We start from the raw sequence: 16,516 nt of genomic DNA, 5'->3' as shown, positions 1-16,516 counted from the left end.
TATTATTTTTTTTTGTCCTGTTATTTTAATGAACACAAACAGAAGTACTAGATGGAGTAAGATAAGGTGATGCATGTCAAATAGTATAGTCGGGATAGCTCAGTTGGTAGAGCAGAGGACTGAAAATCCTCGTGTCACCAGTTCAAACCTGGTTCCTGACAAATAATTAATTCTCGGAAGAATAGAATACAAATTCAGCAAGAAAGAAAGGTCTGAGTACATTAATAGAACTTGATACGTACTTATTCATCCTTATAGCTTATAGTTAGATAAAGAGGAGGATTTGATGACTTTAAGATAAGTGCTGTGGGTGTGGGGTTAAAAATTCCATTATACTCACTTTTTTGTCTTTAAATTATGACTGATCTCATTGATTCAAAAAGTTTCGTTTTTCATTTTTTACCATTATATTTCTTATATTTTATAATTCTATTACTATTATGTACTTAGATTAATATTATTAGATCTAATTATATTACTAATAAAAGAAATTTATTAATGAATAAAAATAACAAAAATGCATAATAATTCCAAGAAAAAAGTTCACTAACTTTATCTATATTTTAGGTAATATATAAATCAAAAAAGTCAAAATAGCACCCCTAACTTATAGGGGTTGAAAGATAAAAAGAGATCAAATTAATTATCCTTTTTATATACAGTACAAATTAAATCTGATTCTTTTTTGATTATTGAATTTTTTCTTTTTTTGATGTATTTTTAATTTATTCTTACTTGTTTTACTTTACTTTATTTTATGGGATTTATCTATGTGATATGCGCAGTACAAAGTTCATAGTACAGAACCCTTTTCATTCATTCTATTGTGTCTCCTTATCAAAACACGAAGAGCATTTTATATGGGGTTAGGAATAATATAAATTTACTCTTTTTAACTGATGCAGAATACGAATTAGAATCAAGTAACTCTGTTTTATAGGGAACAGACCTTAAAGTAAAAGTATTCTTTGACTTGAAATATGAAGTTGTATCATCTAAGTGACATAAGTTTCTTATCATTTAATGAGCATCTTGTATTTCATAGAAATTGGGAGTAATATAGTCCTTACGTAAAGGCCAACCTATCCAACTTTCAGGCATCAAAATACGTTTAAGGCGTGGATGATTATCATAAGAAATTCCTAACATATCATAGGATTCACGTTCTTGAAAATCTGCACTCCTCCAAACCCAGAAAACAGATGGGACTATAGGATTTTCCCTTGGGACAAAAACTTTTATACATACTTCCTCCGGTTGATCAACCCCATACTGTATTCTCGTAAGATGATATACACTAGCTAAAAATCCACCTGGTGCGACATCATAAGCACACTGAGAACGTAAGTAATTGTAACCATACACATATAAAATGACAGCAATGGAATCCCAATCTTCGGGTTTTATTTGTAAAGTCTCTATTCCTTGATAATCAAAGCCCAAGGATCTATGAACAAGCTCATACTTGACTAGCCAAGCAGATAAATGACTCTGCACCTTCTTGATCTCTCCCACATTTGGATTTATAGAAGTCTTTCATATTGACAATGAAATTTATACAGATTGAAGCTTTTTATGATTCTCCTTAACAAAAATAACCTGCTCAATTGACTATTTTTTGTGAAGATATTGAACTTTTGGATCTAAATAATTCTTCAGAAGTTATTTATGAAGTAGATGATGATTGATAAAGCAATTCTTGATTGTAATGTCCAGTATGAATACTGCGTTGAACATTAAATTTATGATTGGTAGTAAAACATCAATTTTCTTGTTGATAACCAATTCTATCTTCATAGATTTCTCGAGATATCTTCTTACGAAGTTTCGTTATTGCATCTATAACTGCCTCTGGTTTAGGCGGGCAACCCGGCAAATAGACATCAACTGGAATTAACTTATCGACTCCCCGAACGGTACTATAAGAATCGGTACTAAACATCCCTCCCGTAATAGTACAGGCCCCCATGGCAATGACATATTTAGGTTCAGGCATTTGTTCATATAATCTGACTAAAGAAGGAGCCATTTTCATTGTTACTGTGCCGGCTGTTAAAATTAGGTCCGCTTGCCTAGGACTTGATCTTGGTACTAATCCATAATGATCAAAGTCAAATCGCGAGCCTATTAATGCAGAAAATTCAATAAAACAACAACTGGTACCATATAAAAGTGGCCATAAACTCGAGAGTCTTGACCAATTTGAAAGATCATTCAAGGTAGTTGAAATAACTGAATTGGGTATTGTTTGGTCAAGTGACGGCAACTCAATCAAATTCATAACTGTCTCAATAGACTCTTTTTTATTATTTGAATATTCATGAGCTAAGACCATTCCAATGCTCCTTTTCGCCATGTATAAACTAAACCAACAATTAGGATAAGCACAAAAATTAAAGCTTCTATAAATACGGATACACCTAATACATCAAAACTCATTGCCCACGGATAAAGAAAGACGGTTTCAACATCAAAAACAACAAAAACTAAAGCAAACATATAATAGCGAATTCGGAATTGAACCCAAGCATCCCCTATAGGTTCTATACCCGATTCATAACTAGATAGCTTCTCCGGTCCTTCACTAAGGGGAGCTAAAACTCCAGAAACAAGAAATGCCAAGATAGGAATAACACTTGATATTATGAGAAATGCCCAGAAAATATCATATTCGTAAAGCAGAAACATAGATGCACTCCTATTAATTAATGTGGAATATACTGAATTAGTCGATTTGAATTAGAATTAATTGTCAATTCGTCCAGAACAGTTTAACTTAAGTCAAATAAGGATTCTATTATTCTTAGCCTTAGTGATATAACATATAGGCATTAACAAAAGAGGAATTTCTAATCTATTTAATTCTTTTTTTGAATAAAAAAGTCAGGTATAGAATGTGGCTATTGAGTCAATACAACTATATACAAAAAGGAATACATGCAATAATTATATTATCTCTTTGTGACCTATCCTAAATTTCTATTCTTTTATAAAATACTAGAATTCTTATCTGTAAAATGGAGATAATTTTTGTAAAATGGAGATAATTATTAATTTTGTTAATTAAATCTCTTTAAGGGCTAGGAACCAAACTAGAATTTTTTTCCATATAAAAAACATTAGTTGGATCTCGACTGTCCCCACCGACTTTATAACAAAAAATAAAAAGAAAGGTGTTTTGTAGAGTTATAATGCAAAAATATTTTGAATAGTAATACTAAAGTAAAAAAAAAGGGTCATTTGTAATGAACCGACTTCTTTCTTTTACAGGAATATCACTTAGTCAGATTAACCCCTATTCATATTAGTAAGGCGAATCTTAATTTTTACTACAAGATAAATAAAGTAAGTTTGTTTTGAGGCAAACCCATATAAGTCTAGTAGAGTAGACTAATAAGTGGACTCAGAAATTTGACATAAGATACTTTCTAATAGTAATAGAAAATAATACCATATTAGCAAAATTGAAAGATCTGAGAAATGAAATATCGAAACCAACTGAATTCATAGAAATCGAAGAGGCTTAGATTTGTTTGAGTAGGTTTGTCGTTTTTAACCGAGATCATGTGACGATTTTGAGTTAACTTAAAAACAAAGGGATTAGGGATACATACCAAAGTCAAAAAAAGACTATCACAAACCAAACTCTTTGATGAAGGTACTATAATATAAAATGGTTTTATCTCATTTCATTCGACGATTAACAAAAAAAAAGAATGATTTTTTTAGCGGATCAGAGATTTTATAAAATAAATAGAACTATTAATTGTATCAATTGAAGTCAAATAAATAAAATTTGGGTTTGCATTTTCTTGTACATATGACTCGATGTTATGAGAAGGTAATACTTCTAGGTCTAGGGACTCACCAACTAACTAGTAAAAAACTAGTAGTAATAAGATTAGGAAAAAAGAATATGTAAATATTCAATATAAGGTATAGGGCTATACGGACTTGAACCGTAGACCTTCTCTGTAAAACAGCTCAAATTTTTTATTATCAAAATGATTCGAACTGTTTCAAAGACCCAACATGCATTTTTTTATTGCATTGGGCTCTTTCATTAACTGATAAAAGGATCAGTTAGTCCACCATGTTTTTTCTTCAACAAAAACAGGAAGATAATCAGATGGCTCCACTTGCTCTGATTCATTATCATTAGTCGAATCATGATCTAAGAGCAATAACAAAGTGTTTCAAAGAAGGATTACTTTGACGTAGGTCTGTTTATGGTTATGGCCTAGATCCAACTAAGTGAAAGTTTAATGGAGTCTCTATCGTTCCGCTCTAAGAGTCAAATATGAGACTTCTTACACCTTAAAGTTCATAGGACGAAAAGAGGTTTTTAAGTCCCTTATACTCGTTATACCTAACATTGAATAGACTGGGTATTCACCTTATCAATTCTCAAATCAATGATGGGCTTTATTTGACATCAGAATTCACACTCGAATCGGACTGACCAAATAGTTGTTATGTCAGGCTATTGTTCTCTTGTTCTCTTGAATCCATGGAGTAAGACATTAATTTATCAATAAGATCAATTATTTGATTACTTGATTGACTCCTTTGAAAAAACATTGGCGCACGTGTAAACGAGTTGCTCTACCAACTGAGCTATAGCCCTTGTGATAAACATCTTAACATATAGATAATTTCTTGTCAAGATGGGTATTTGATGATCTCCATAATAATTCTTTGCCCATTGCTTTTTAATTAATTTAAGGATTGGTATTGCTTAGAAATCCTATTCTATATATAATCCCAAAAGTGATAAGTTGAATTTTTCTTTGTAGTGATAAAAGACCTACTTAACTCAGTGGTTAGAGTATTGCTTTCATACGGCCGGAGTCATTGGTTCAAATCCAATAGTAGGTACAACTTATTAGATACCAGTTATTCCGGTATCTAATAAGTTTTTATACTCATTTCATTTTTTTGTTGTATTTCTTAGATTAGACTTAATCTCATTGTTTTCCATTTTTGGGCTCAAAATAGACAGTCTTGTCTAATAAAGAACTTCTTTTTATTGTTCTGATGCATCAACATCAACTAGCGGAAATAACATTGATAGTCTCTACTCGTGTCTTAGCTCGTCTTAGAGCTAGATTAGCCTCCATTGCTTGTCTTTTACCTTCTGCTTTACGCAAATTTTCTTCCGCTTTTTCAAGAGCTTCTTGAGCTTCTTGCGGATCAATATCAGTACTTATCTCTGCATCATTTCCTAGAATGGTGATCTCATTATTACCTACTCTAGCAAATCCGCCCATCAAAGCCACCGTTATCCATTGGTCTGTTAGGCGTATTCTCAATAGACTTATATCTACAGCTGTGGCAATAGGAGCGTGGTTTGGTAATATACCAATTTGGACACTATTAGTCGATAAAATGATTTCTTCAACTTCTGAATCCCAAACAATTCGAGTAGGCGTCAGCACACTAAGATTTAAGGTCATTTCTTCAAATTGCTCTCCACTTCTAAGTTTATAGCTTTCGCAGTAGCTTCATCGATGTTACCCACCAAATAAAAGGCATGTTCAGGAAGACTGTCTAATTCGCTTGAGAGAATAAGTTTAAAGCCCCTAATGGTTTCTTCAAGGCCAACATATTTCCCTAGAGAACCAGTAAATACTTCCGCTACAAAGAAGGGTTGTGATAAGAAATGCTCAATTTTTCGTGCTCGTACTAAGGTTAAATGATCCTCTTCGGATAATTCATCTAATCCAAGGATAGCGATAATGTCCTGCAGTTCTTTGTAACGTTGTAAAGTTTCCTTGACTCTTTGCGCAGTTTCATAATGTTCCTCACCAACGATTGCAGGTTGTAGCATGGTTGACGTTAAATCTAAAGGATCCACTGCTGGATAAATACCTTTAGCAGCTAATCCTCTTGATAGTACGGTAGTCGCATCAAAATGCGCAAATGTCGTTGCAGGCGCAGGGTCAGTCAAATCGTCTGCAGGTACATAAATTGCTTGAATAGAAGTTATAGATCCCTCCTTTGTAGACGTAATTCTTTCTTGCAAAGAACCCATTTCTGTACTAAGGGTAGGTTGATGACCCACCGCAGACGGCATTCTACCTAATAAAGCCGATACTTCGGATCCTGCTAGGACGAATCTAAAAATATTGTCAATGAATAGCAGTACGTCTTGTTCATTAACATCATACGAGCAAACCAACTCTCATACGAACTCCAGGCGGTTCATTCATCTGACCATAGACGAGAGCTACTTTTGATTCTGCAATATTTTTTTCATTAATGACTCCGGATTCTTTCATTTCCATGTAAAGGTCATTTCCTTCACGAGTACGTTCGCCTACTCCACCAAATACGGATACACCTCCATGAGCTTTAGCAATGTTGTTGATCAATTCCATAATCAGGACTGTTTTACCCACTCCAGCTCCCCCAAATAGTCCAATTTTTCCTCCACGGCGATAAGGGGCTACACCGGATATCGATTTTTGATATCCAACATGTGTAACCTAATTACCTTATTTTTCGGTTTGAAAATTTTGGCATGTTGGCAGACGGCGTGTGGACTGTTCAAGAAATGACCTCGCTCTTCTTCGATCGGAACTCAACAAGAACAATTGGACAAAGAAGATTAAACTTGCCGCAAAAGGGAAAACGAGAGTTCAATCATTACATCAAACACTTGGCTCTTATTTATAGAGCAACCAATGAAGGAAGTAGAGAGGAAAAGTTTGTTGTAACAGCCTCCCGGGATATGAGCTAGCGTCCCACATGGAGGCTTAAGTTTGTTGCAACGGCCTCCAAGGATATGAGCTGGCATCCCACGTGGAGGCGAGATCGCCATTATAACTCAGGACGATGGACGGTCGCGATCAGACCTGAAACAGAAATAATGAACTAAGAACGTGAGTCCAACAGACTTCTCGCGGGAGACGTTCCCGCCGGCGATCACTGGAGAGAGTCTGGATCTTCATCTTCAATTTCCCTCATGATTCAGACTCCTATCGTAAACGTTCACAATTCCAAGACGTCTTCTCATTTCCAAAAACTTTTCTCTTCCAAGCCCTTTAGTAAGAATATCCGCAAGTTGGTCTTCAGTCTTTACATAATCCACGGAAATCATATTCTCCTCCACACATTCTCTAATGAAGTGATATCTTGTGTCAATATGCTTGGTTCGGCTGTGTTGCACCGGATTTTTACTTAAGACAATGGCAGATTTATTATCCATGAGGAGTTTTGTCGCTTCTATTTCTTCTCCACATAACTCCCCAATAATCCTCCTCAACCAAACACCTTGACAAGCAGCCGAAGTAGCAGCCATATATTCTGCCTCACATGAAGATAGTGAGACTGTCTTCTGCTTATGTGATGACCAACTAATTAAGGCAGTATTGTAAAAAAATACTTTTCCTGAAGTACTTTTCCGATTGTTCTTGTCACCTGCAAAATCACTGTCACTGTACCCCACCAAGCTTTCTTCCTTGTTCCCTTTTTCATGCACCAATCCATACTCAAGCATCCCTCTTAAGTACCTCAGGATTCGCTTAAGAGCTGAAAAGTGCTCCGAAGTAGGTTTGTCCATAAATCTGCTTATGTAACCTATAGAATAGGACAAGTCTGGTCGTGTGTTGGTAATGTACCTTAGACTTCCTATGAGACTTCGGAAAAATGTTGGATCAACACTAGATGCACTCAGATTATTGAACTTGAGGCTTGTTTCAATTGGAGTATGTATGGAATTGCATTCTATCATCTTGGCATGTTTGAGAATATTTTCGGAATATATCTTTTGAGATAGGGTTATACAATCTCTTTCTTGACTTATTCTGATCCCCAAGTAGCAGCTTAAGTTGCCAAGGTCACTCATATCGAAGTGATCCTTCATCTGTCCCTTGAAAACATTTATGTCACTTTCTTCCTTTCCCGTGAGTAGAAGGTCATCAACATGGACTCCAATTATCAAATGGAGTTCGGTAATAAATGGCCTGTTCATACTTACTTCTTATGAAACCCAAAGACACCAAACATTTGTGTAGCTTGAAGTACCATGCCCGAGGGGCCTGTTTGAGCCCATACAAGGCCTTTCTTAGTTTAAGAACATGACCCTCTTTACCTTGGACCACAAATCCTTTCGGTTGCTTCACATAGAGATCTTCTTCCACATCCCCATTCAGAAAGGCTGATTTCACATCGAGGTGATGTAAAGTCCACCCCTTTTTAGCTGCTATAGAAATCATAACTCTTATGGATTCAAATCTTACCACCAGAGCGAACACCTCTCCATAGTCTATTCCTTGTTTTTGAGAATAGCCTTTTACTACTAGTCTTGCTTTGTGTCTCAGAATTTTCCCAAGTGCGTCTCTTTTGATTTTAAAAATCTATTTTAGACCAATTGGTCTGCAACCTTCCGGTGATTCTACCAAACACCAAGTAGAGTTCTTGATAATGGCCTTCATTTCTTCCTCCATGGCTAGTCTCCAGACTTCTTCTTGTGATGCTTCTTGGTATGTCATAGGTTCTTCAGTGGACACAAGACATTCATCTTCTTCCATACTTTGAGGACTTGTTTCTTCATATAATTGAGTGAGGGACTTGTATTTTCGATTTGAAGATACCTCAGATGTTGAGATTTGGTCCGAGGTAACTTCTAGAGGTTGCAGGTTTTCTCCTTGCTCTTCATTCTCCAAGTGATGGGCATCTTCTTTTGTCTCATTAGTGGATAAGACAGGATAAAAAGTGAGAGTAGGTACTTGTTCACCTTTGTGTCTCCAATCCCACTGGGCATTCTCTTCAAAAATTGTATCTCGACTGATATGAATAGATCCTTTGACTGGGTCAAAGCAACGATAGGCTTTGGAACCTAGCTCATATCCCACAAAAATCATAGGAGTACTTCGATCCTCAAGCTTCCTCTGAGGTAGTTTAGTACTTTTTACATGTACTATATAGAGCCAAAAATGCGAAGATGAGCTACTGAGGGTTTTCTCCCTGTCCATCTTTCATAAGAGTCACACCTTGTAAAGATGAAGTGGATGACCGATTGAGAAGGTAAACAGCAATATTCACAGCCTCTCCCCACAGCTCTTGAGGTAAATTCTTCTCTTTGAGCATGCTTCTCGCCAATGCCAATATAGTACGATTTTTTCTTTCAACAATGCCATTCTGTTGAGGAGAATCATAAACTGATGTTTGATGCCCTGGGAGTCACAAAACGAGGTAAATTCTACTGAATTGAACTCCCCTCCTCTGTCACTTCTTATACACTTGATCCTTGCCCCTTTTTCAACTTCGGCCAGATTATTAAACTTCTTGAACTGAGACACCACATCCAATTTCTGCTTCAGCAAAGCTACCCACATTAGCCTTGAATAGTCATCCACAATTAGAAGGAAATACCTAATTCCCCCCAATGTGGATGGACTGATAGGTCCACAGAGGTCCATGTTTACGAGTTCTAGTGGATTTTGGGCCTTGAAATTGGATTTTTTTGGAAACGAAGTACGGGTTTGTTTCCCTGCCAAGAAACTTTGACAGACATAGCTAGGTAGTCTAATTAGTGGAAGCCCCTCTACTGAACCTTTATCACCCATATCTTTCAAAGAATGAAAGTTCAAATGGCCATACTGATAACACGCAATTTAAACACTTAATTCTGCTCTTTTTACCTACTTATTTTAATCAAAATGCCATTATACGCATGTTATCATGTTCCAAAATGATTAAATTAGTGCTCAGAATGATTTTATGATTTTTCTGGATTTTTTCTATCTTTTCAGGTTTTTCTGAGCCCAAAATCGAGTAGAACGAGGAGAGAGAAAACTTGAAGAGTTTTGATTGGTCGACCAGAAGCTATGTCTCACTATCCTGAAGGTTTGTTGGAGCTGAAAATTGAAGGGGCAGCCTCGTCTTTTCATGCTTTATCCACTCACGCCCTAAAAACTATAAACTGGGTACATTTAGGCCATGTAATTTGTCCCCCTCTGGAGTAACTACCGACGAGTTTGCTTGAGATTTCTTGAGAGTTTCCTTTTGAGATTTCTTGAGAGCTTGTGAGAATCTTCAAGATGGTGATCCCCGGCGTCCCGCTGCACCGATTGGAGGCGAAAAACCCCTCCGATGGGCACATAAACCCCGAGTATGTGTGTTGGTGATGGTCAAATTACCTTTGCCTTTCATTGTAGTGATTTCTCGTTAAGAGCAGTGACGAAGCTTGAGATTTCACACGGTGGAGGGTTATCGGTGAGAAAATCATCCGGAGCACGTTAGATAGGATTGTTTTACCGTTTTAATTAGAATTAGGATAGTAATCCACTCGAAATTCGTCATCGCACATTCCCTCTTCTTCTCGCGATAACTTCGTCGTTTCTCGTCCGATTTGCGCGAAATTGTATTTGACGGAAAGATCGTTTCCTCTAATTTATAAGTACATCTTCTGATCTTATATCTGACCTCATTTCATCCTCTGATTTCATTAAAAATCCAAAATCAGATTTCCGAGATCTTCGTTTTCGACACTAGCTCTCCGTGGATTCGACCCGTACTCATTGATATACTAACTAATCGATTATTTTAACTGAGTTCGGTTTTTACACTTTTGACGCACAATTGTATGCATTATTTTTAGTATTCAACGACCATACAAGTATCGTTCATCACATAGCTCAAGTGCCATAGTTGACTAGTTTGGTCTTCTTCTTTTGAGAGTAAGTAGCCACCGATTACTTGAAGCTTCAAGAGATATAGTCTTCCACACGTGTGATTGACTTTGATGAGCAAATTGTCTTCTCGATCATGAATTGTAAGACATCCTTCTTGCATAAGTACTTTGTAGCCTTCTTCATCCAACCTTCCCGAGCTGAGAATGTTAGCACGAAGTTTTGGAACAAAAAGAACATTCCTAAGTAACATAGTTTCCCCATCTTTTCGAAGGATAGGAATACTTCCCTTTCCTTCTATTTTCACTCGAGAGTTGTCCCCAAACTTCACAAATCCTTCAATCGAATCATCCAACTTTGAAAAAAAATCCCGATTCCCAGTCATGTGATTTGTGGCGCCACTGTTTAGATACCATAGATTGGAGTTTGAGTGCTCCAATTCAGAACCTTGAAGTAGGAGATCACTTTTTCCTTCTTCAAACGCCATCAAGAGTGCTGATGTTTCTTCTTCTTCTACTATCGACGGAGTGGGTGAGGACTCAGCTAGGTAAGAACTATCACCTCTTTCTGTCTTTTCATTGCGGCATTCATAAGAAAAATGTCCATACCTTTGACAATTATAACACTGGATTTTGGTCTTGTAAAAAGGCTTCTGATGGGCAGGCCCTCAACTTATCCGTACTTTTTCTCTTAGGTATAGGTGAATTTTCATCCTTTTTTTTAGGTTAAATTGTTTTTCCCTTATTTTCCTCAAGGTTCCTATAAAAGGAACCCGACATGTAATAGAACGTAGACTTTTCCTTTTGAGAAAGAAATTTTAGAAGAAGATCCGAGTGACCTAGAGCGGCTCCGCCGCCTCCGGCCCCGTTCGCCTGCCCGTGCTGCCTGGCCGCGCTCCCCGCCACCTCATCTGCCTGCCCTGCCTGCATCGCCGCGCCCGCGCCGCCCTCGCCTCGCCAGCGCCACCTCGTCTGCCTGCCCTGCCTGCCTCGCCGTGCCTCGCGCCGCCTCGCGCGCCCGCGCCGCGCCCGCGCGCCCGCGCGCGCGCGCTCGCCTCGCGGCACGCCGCGGCTGCGGCACCGCGCCATCCCGCGCCGCCCTCGCGCCCGCGTCTTCGCGGCGCCACGCGCCGCCCTGCGCTGCTGCACGGCGCCCGTGGCGCTGCACCACCCGCGCGCCGCCGCGTACCGCCGCGTCGCCAGCGTCGCCAGCGTCGCCAGCGTCGCCGCGCCGCCCTGCGTCGCTCGCGCCACCTGCGCCACCCGGGTCGCCTGCGCCGCTTCGCGCGCCGTGCCGCCCGTGCCGCCGCCGCGCCGCCGCGCGCCCGCGCCGCCCAAGCGCGCCCGGCTGCTGGACCCAGGCCGCACCACCGCCCGCCCGGGTCCAGTCGACCGGCCCAATCGGCCCTTCGGCCTAATGGGCCAGTTCCAACCGGCCAGGCCCACCAGGCCCAGCCGCCGAACCCGCGCCCCGAGGCGCCGCTCGCCAGCTTCTTAGCCGCCCCGGCTCGCATCCCAAGGCACCGTTCCTTTGACGGCTGGAACGCAACCCAGGGCTGCCAAGTCAGCCCTAGCCCTTGTGGGCTTGGCTTATTGGGCTGCTTCCGGCCGGGCCGTCAGCCTAGACTGCGGTCCTGCCAGCGGCCCAGACCGACGGCCCAGCGCGGTCCACCGCCGCCGCTGTCGCCGCCGCCGCCACCGCCATCACCGCTCGATGCCGCCGCCATCGCCGCTCGCCACCGCCGCTGCTCGCTGACACTGCTCGCTGCCGCCGCCGCCGCTCGCCGCCGCCGCCGCCGCTCGCCAACGCCGCTCGCCGATGCCGTTCGTCGACGCCGCTTGCCGACGCTGTGGCCGTCGCCGCTCGCTGACGCCGTTCCTCGACGCCTCCACCAACGCCTTGCCGACTATCCGAGGACCTTCACCCGCACGAAGATAGAGACACCCTCCGGCTCGACCAAATGAGGATCCTCACGCAGAACCATACCGGGACATCTACACCGACAAGCGGGACGTGCCGTTCAAGATCGTCCCCAAGCCGGACGAACTGGCTCGCGCTCCTGCCGTGGGACGCCAACGACGTCCGTCCTGCATCAGCTTCTTATCTTTTCCATCTGAGAAAGTATTTCTTCCTCGACCTCGGCCTCTTCCTCTTCCCCCCCGGTGAGAACTCCTCATTTCCAATTCTAGCTTTGCTCATTGCTTTGGCCAGTAAGGCCTGCTCTTCCTCTCGGGATTCCCTATCCCTGACACGCATTTCATGTACGGTAAGTGACCCTATCACTTCATCCAGACTTACCTTGTCTAACTCTCCATATTGTTCTAGAGACAAGGTGAGTGCATCAAACTTGGAAGGCATTGCTCTCAGGAATCGCCTTACCATTTCTTTTTCCGGCATTGCCTCCCCAAGATTTCTCAGGTCTGAGACAATCCGAGTAAACTTCATCGCGAAGTCGACAATTGAGTCGGACTTAGACATGTTGAGGAGCTCATATTCTCGCTTCAAGACCTGTATGCGAGATTGAATGACTCTCTCTACTCCGAGATTTCTCTGCCTGAGAATCTCCCAATTTTCCTTCGCCGTCTTCTTGGCGTCCAACATTAGCAGCTGCTCCTCAAAAATAGCGCTAATGATCGCCCACAACGCCATACGATCCTTCTCCTTGGAGACATTTTACCCAATTATAGCCTGCCAAAGATCATGAGAATCTAGATATACCTCCATCGACAACGACCAGATCCGGTAATTTGTTCGGGATAGCTTGAGAGTGAGCAATGACAAAGGTAGTTCGCCGCTGGAACTCGATTCTCTGTTCTTCTTCGCCATAGGTAAGTCCCTTGATGTCGAGTGGCTCTGATACCACTTGTGGACTCTTCAAGAAATGCCCTCGCTCTTCTTCGATCAGAACTCAACAAGAACAATCGGACAAAGAAGATTAAACTTGCCGCAAAAGGGAAAACGAGAGTTCAATCATTACATCAAACACTTGGCTCTTATTTATAGAGCAACCAATGAAGGAAGTAGAGAGGAAAAGTTTGTTGTAACAGCCTCCCGGGATATGAGCTGGCGTCCCACATGGAGGCTTAAGTTTGTTGCAACGGCCTCCCAGGATATGAGTTGGCATCCCACGTGGAGGCGAGATCGCCATTATAACTCAGGACGATGGACGGTCGCGATCAGACCTGAAACAGAAATAATGAACTAAGAACGTGAGTCCAACAGACTTCTCGCGGGAGACGTTCCTGCCGGCGATCACTGGAGAGAGTCTGGATCTTCATCTTCACGGCAGACCGTGCTGCATTGGCGGACGGCAGGCGGCGGCATGGCGGCATCGGCAGACAGTGGTGAATTCTCTTCGTGCTCATGTTCTCCTGTTCTTCCCCATATTCTCTCTTCTTCTTCTTCTTCTTCTTCTTTTGCTATTTCACATCTTCTTCTTCCGCTAATTCTCATCTTTTTCTTCCTCTGCTAATTCACATCTTCTTCTTCTGCTGCTAATTCTCATCTTCTTTTTCAGCAATTTCACATGGTCTTCTTCTTCCCCAATTTATCATCTTCTTCTTCTCCTGCTAATTCTCATCTTTTTCTTCTTCCGCTAATTCATATCTTCTTGTTCTTCCGATAATTCTCATCTTCTTCTTCTTCCTTTAATTCACATGTTCTTCTTCTTCTTCTTCGCCAATTTCTCATCTTCTGCTTCTCGCGCTAATTCTCATCTTCTTCTTCTTCCGCTAGTTCTCATCTTCTTATTATTCTTTGTTGTAATTCACGTGGTTTCAATTATTTGTAAGTGAAATGTTGATATTTCCATCATGATTGAAGTTTCTGCAATTTTTTCTCTTGTATCCAAGCGTAATATTTATCTGCAGTTTGAAGAAGTAGGCGACTGATAGAATTAGAATTATCTGGGGTTGCCGAGTATCAAAGTTTTAGGAATTTATCTTATTTTGACCTGTGGCTGTTTCTTTCCCATGGTAGGCATCAATTAAAAATGTACAGACCAGCGATGAACTTCGAGAGATAGTTGCACCAGCTATTCTGCATTGGACAGTTCTTACTCTCCGGGTATTCTGAATTGCCTCTTCCTAGATCGTTTCTTGTTGATAAACTTCCTGTTCTTTTTTTAAAACTTAAGATCTTTAGTTATGGAGTGTACCGGCATAAGTACTCTGAAATATTGTCCGTCATTTGATCATACAGATGTTAATCAAATTTATAGTTGTCGTCTTCCTCTTTCTTCTTCTCTGTTCTTCTTCTTTTTTCTTCTCCTCTTTTCTTCTCAGTTTTTCTTCTTCTCTTTTCTTCTTACTTTCTCCTCTCCTCTTCTCATCTTCTTCCCTCCTCTCCTCTCCACTCCTAAATCTTTTTTCCTATTCTCTTCTTGTCTTCCCCTTTCTTCTTCTCTGTTCTTCTCACTTTTTTTGCTTTTCTTGTCTTCTTACTTTCTCATCTCCTCTTCTCATCTTCTTCCCTCCTCTTCTCTACAATCCTCAATCTTTTTTCCTAGTTTCTTCTCGTTTTCCTCTTTCTTTTTCTCTTTTCTTCTTCTCTTTTCTTCTTCTCTTTTATTCTTCTCTTTTCTTCTATTTTACATAAGCATCGTATTTATTTATTGTCTTTTGCTATGTAAGTGATGACCAAGTAAGTACAAACCGTTGATGGAGCCGTGGGGAAAAGAAATTCTACAACGAAGGGCATACTTTGATGGTAAAAAATCACAGAAGATTCCAATTTTTTTGCAAAAATTTTGTGCTAAACTTCTTACCATTACGTGTACTGATACTCAACATCCACTCAAGATTTATCATTAATTTGCATTTATTTGAAACTACGTAAGGTAAAATGTTATTTAACCATTTTTGTTTAAGTGAAATTCAAAATAATAACTAACAATCCATGAATTTGTATAACATTCATAACTTCTTACCATTCATAACTTTAAAAACGAATTTAATTGGTATTTCCCCACGTCATATGAATTTAAATTTTCTTGAATATGAATTTATCCACATCAGCTAGTGATTTTATGTGGTCTGTACATAAAAGGTGTGTCTTCCGATGTTATTTTCAATGATTATAAGGGAAGAGAGAATTTTACCAATGACATAATCAGGATTTATAAAAAACATCACAAATAGAAGGTCAAATTATTTCATGTATCCCTCTTTATTGCATAGGTTCATAACGGATTATCGCTACAACTTACATTGTAACACTGTTGTGTATATATGTTTCCCACTTACCTGCTCATAATTTATCTGAGTCTATATTTTTCCAACTTATGCACATTGTATTACTCAATAGTAAGATTAAAATTTAGTAATATCCAAGTTAATGTAATTTCCAAGCAAATTGATAGGGGAGTGATCCATGTGTTTTTTCCTATGTGTATTATGGGTGAAACTCAAGTACACTTAATTGAAGAATGCAAGCGCATTCACCTTCATCCACCATCCGTTTTCCGGTGACATAGCATGTGATCATTAATACTAATAAGGAATTTTATATGATCATATACTAATAAGGGATTGTATAATGATAATACTAACAAGAAATTGCATATGATCATTAATATTCAAGTAGTATGTAGGGAAATGTTTATGAATTTTTAGAAAAATATTGAGAGAGCTTTAATGAATTCCACTCGAACACCCCACAACAGCAATAAAAAAACACAACTAGGTGTTTGTTGTAATGTTTAAGAAATAAGAGAAAAAAGAAAGATTTTATAAGGGATTCTATAAAGGATGTTCTGACTAGAGATTTTATTTTGGCCTCAAATTTTTTATATATGTATTTGACGTATATTAGTGATTTTAGAATTTTTTGGAGAATTTTCAGAAGTCGTTTAGTAGGAGAATTTTGATAATCAATGCATT

General features: G+C 39.8%; 1 non-coding gene and 1 pseudogene across 1 annotated transcript; one reads left to right on the top strand and one right to left on the bottom strand.

The window, feature by feature from the left end:
- The first annotated feature begins 88 nt into the window (after nucleotides 1–88).
- TRNAF-GAA (transfer RNA phenylalanine (anticodon GAA)) lies at nucleotides 89–161 on the top strand. The gene has a single exon. It is a non-coding gene; the product is annotated as a tRNA-Phe (tRNA).
- Nucleotides 162–4,544: 4,383 nt separating this feature from the next.
- On the bottom strand, nucleotides 4,545–6,445 carry LOC144714637 (ATP synthase subunit beta, chloroplastic pseudogene; annotated as a pseudogene).
- Between the last annotated feature and the right edge of the window lie 10,071 nt (nucleotides 6,446–16,516).

This window comes from Wolffia australiana, chromosome 17 (genome assembly GCF_029677425.1).
Source record: "Wolffia australiana isolate 7733 chromosome 17, ASM2967742v1".
NCBI lineage: Eukaryota > Viridiplantae > Streptophyta > Magnoliopsida > Alismatales > Araceae > Wolffia > Wolffia australiana.
This window is presented reverse-complemented; position numbering and strand designations above follow the sequence as displayed.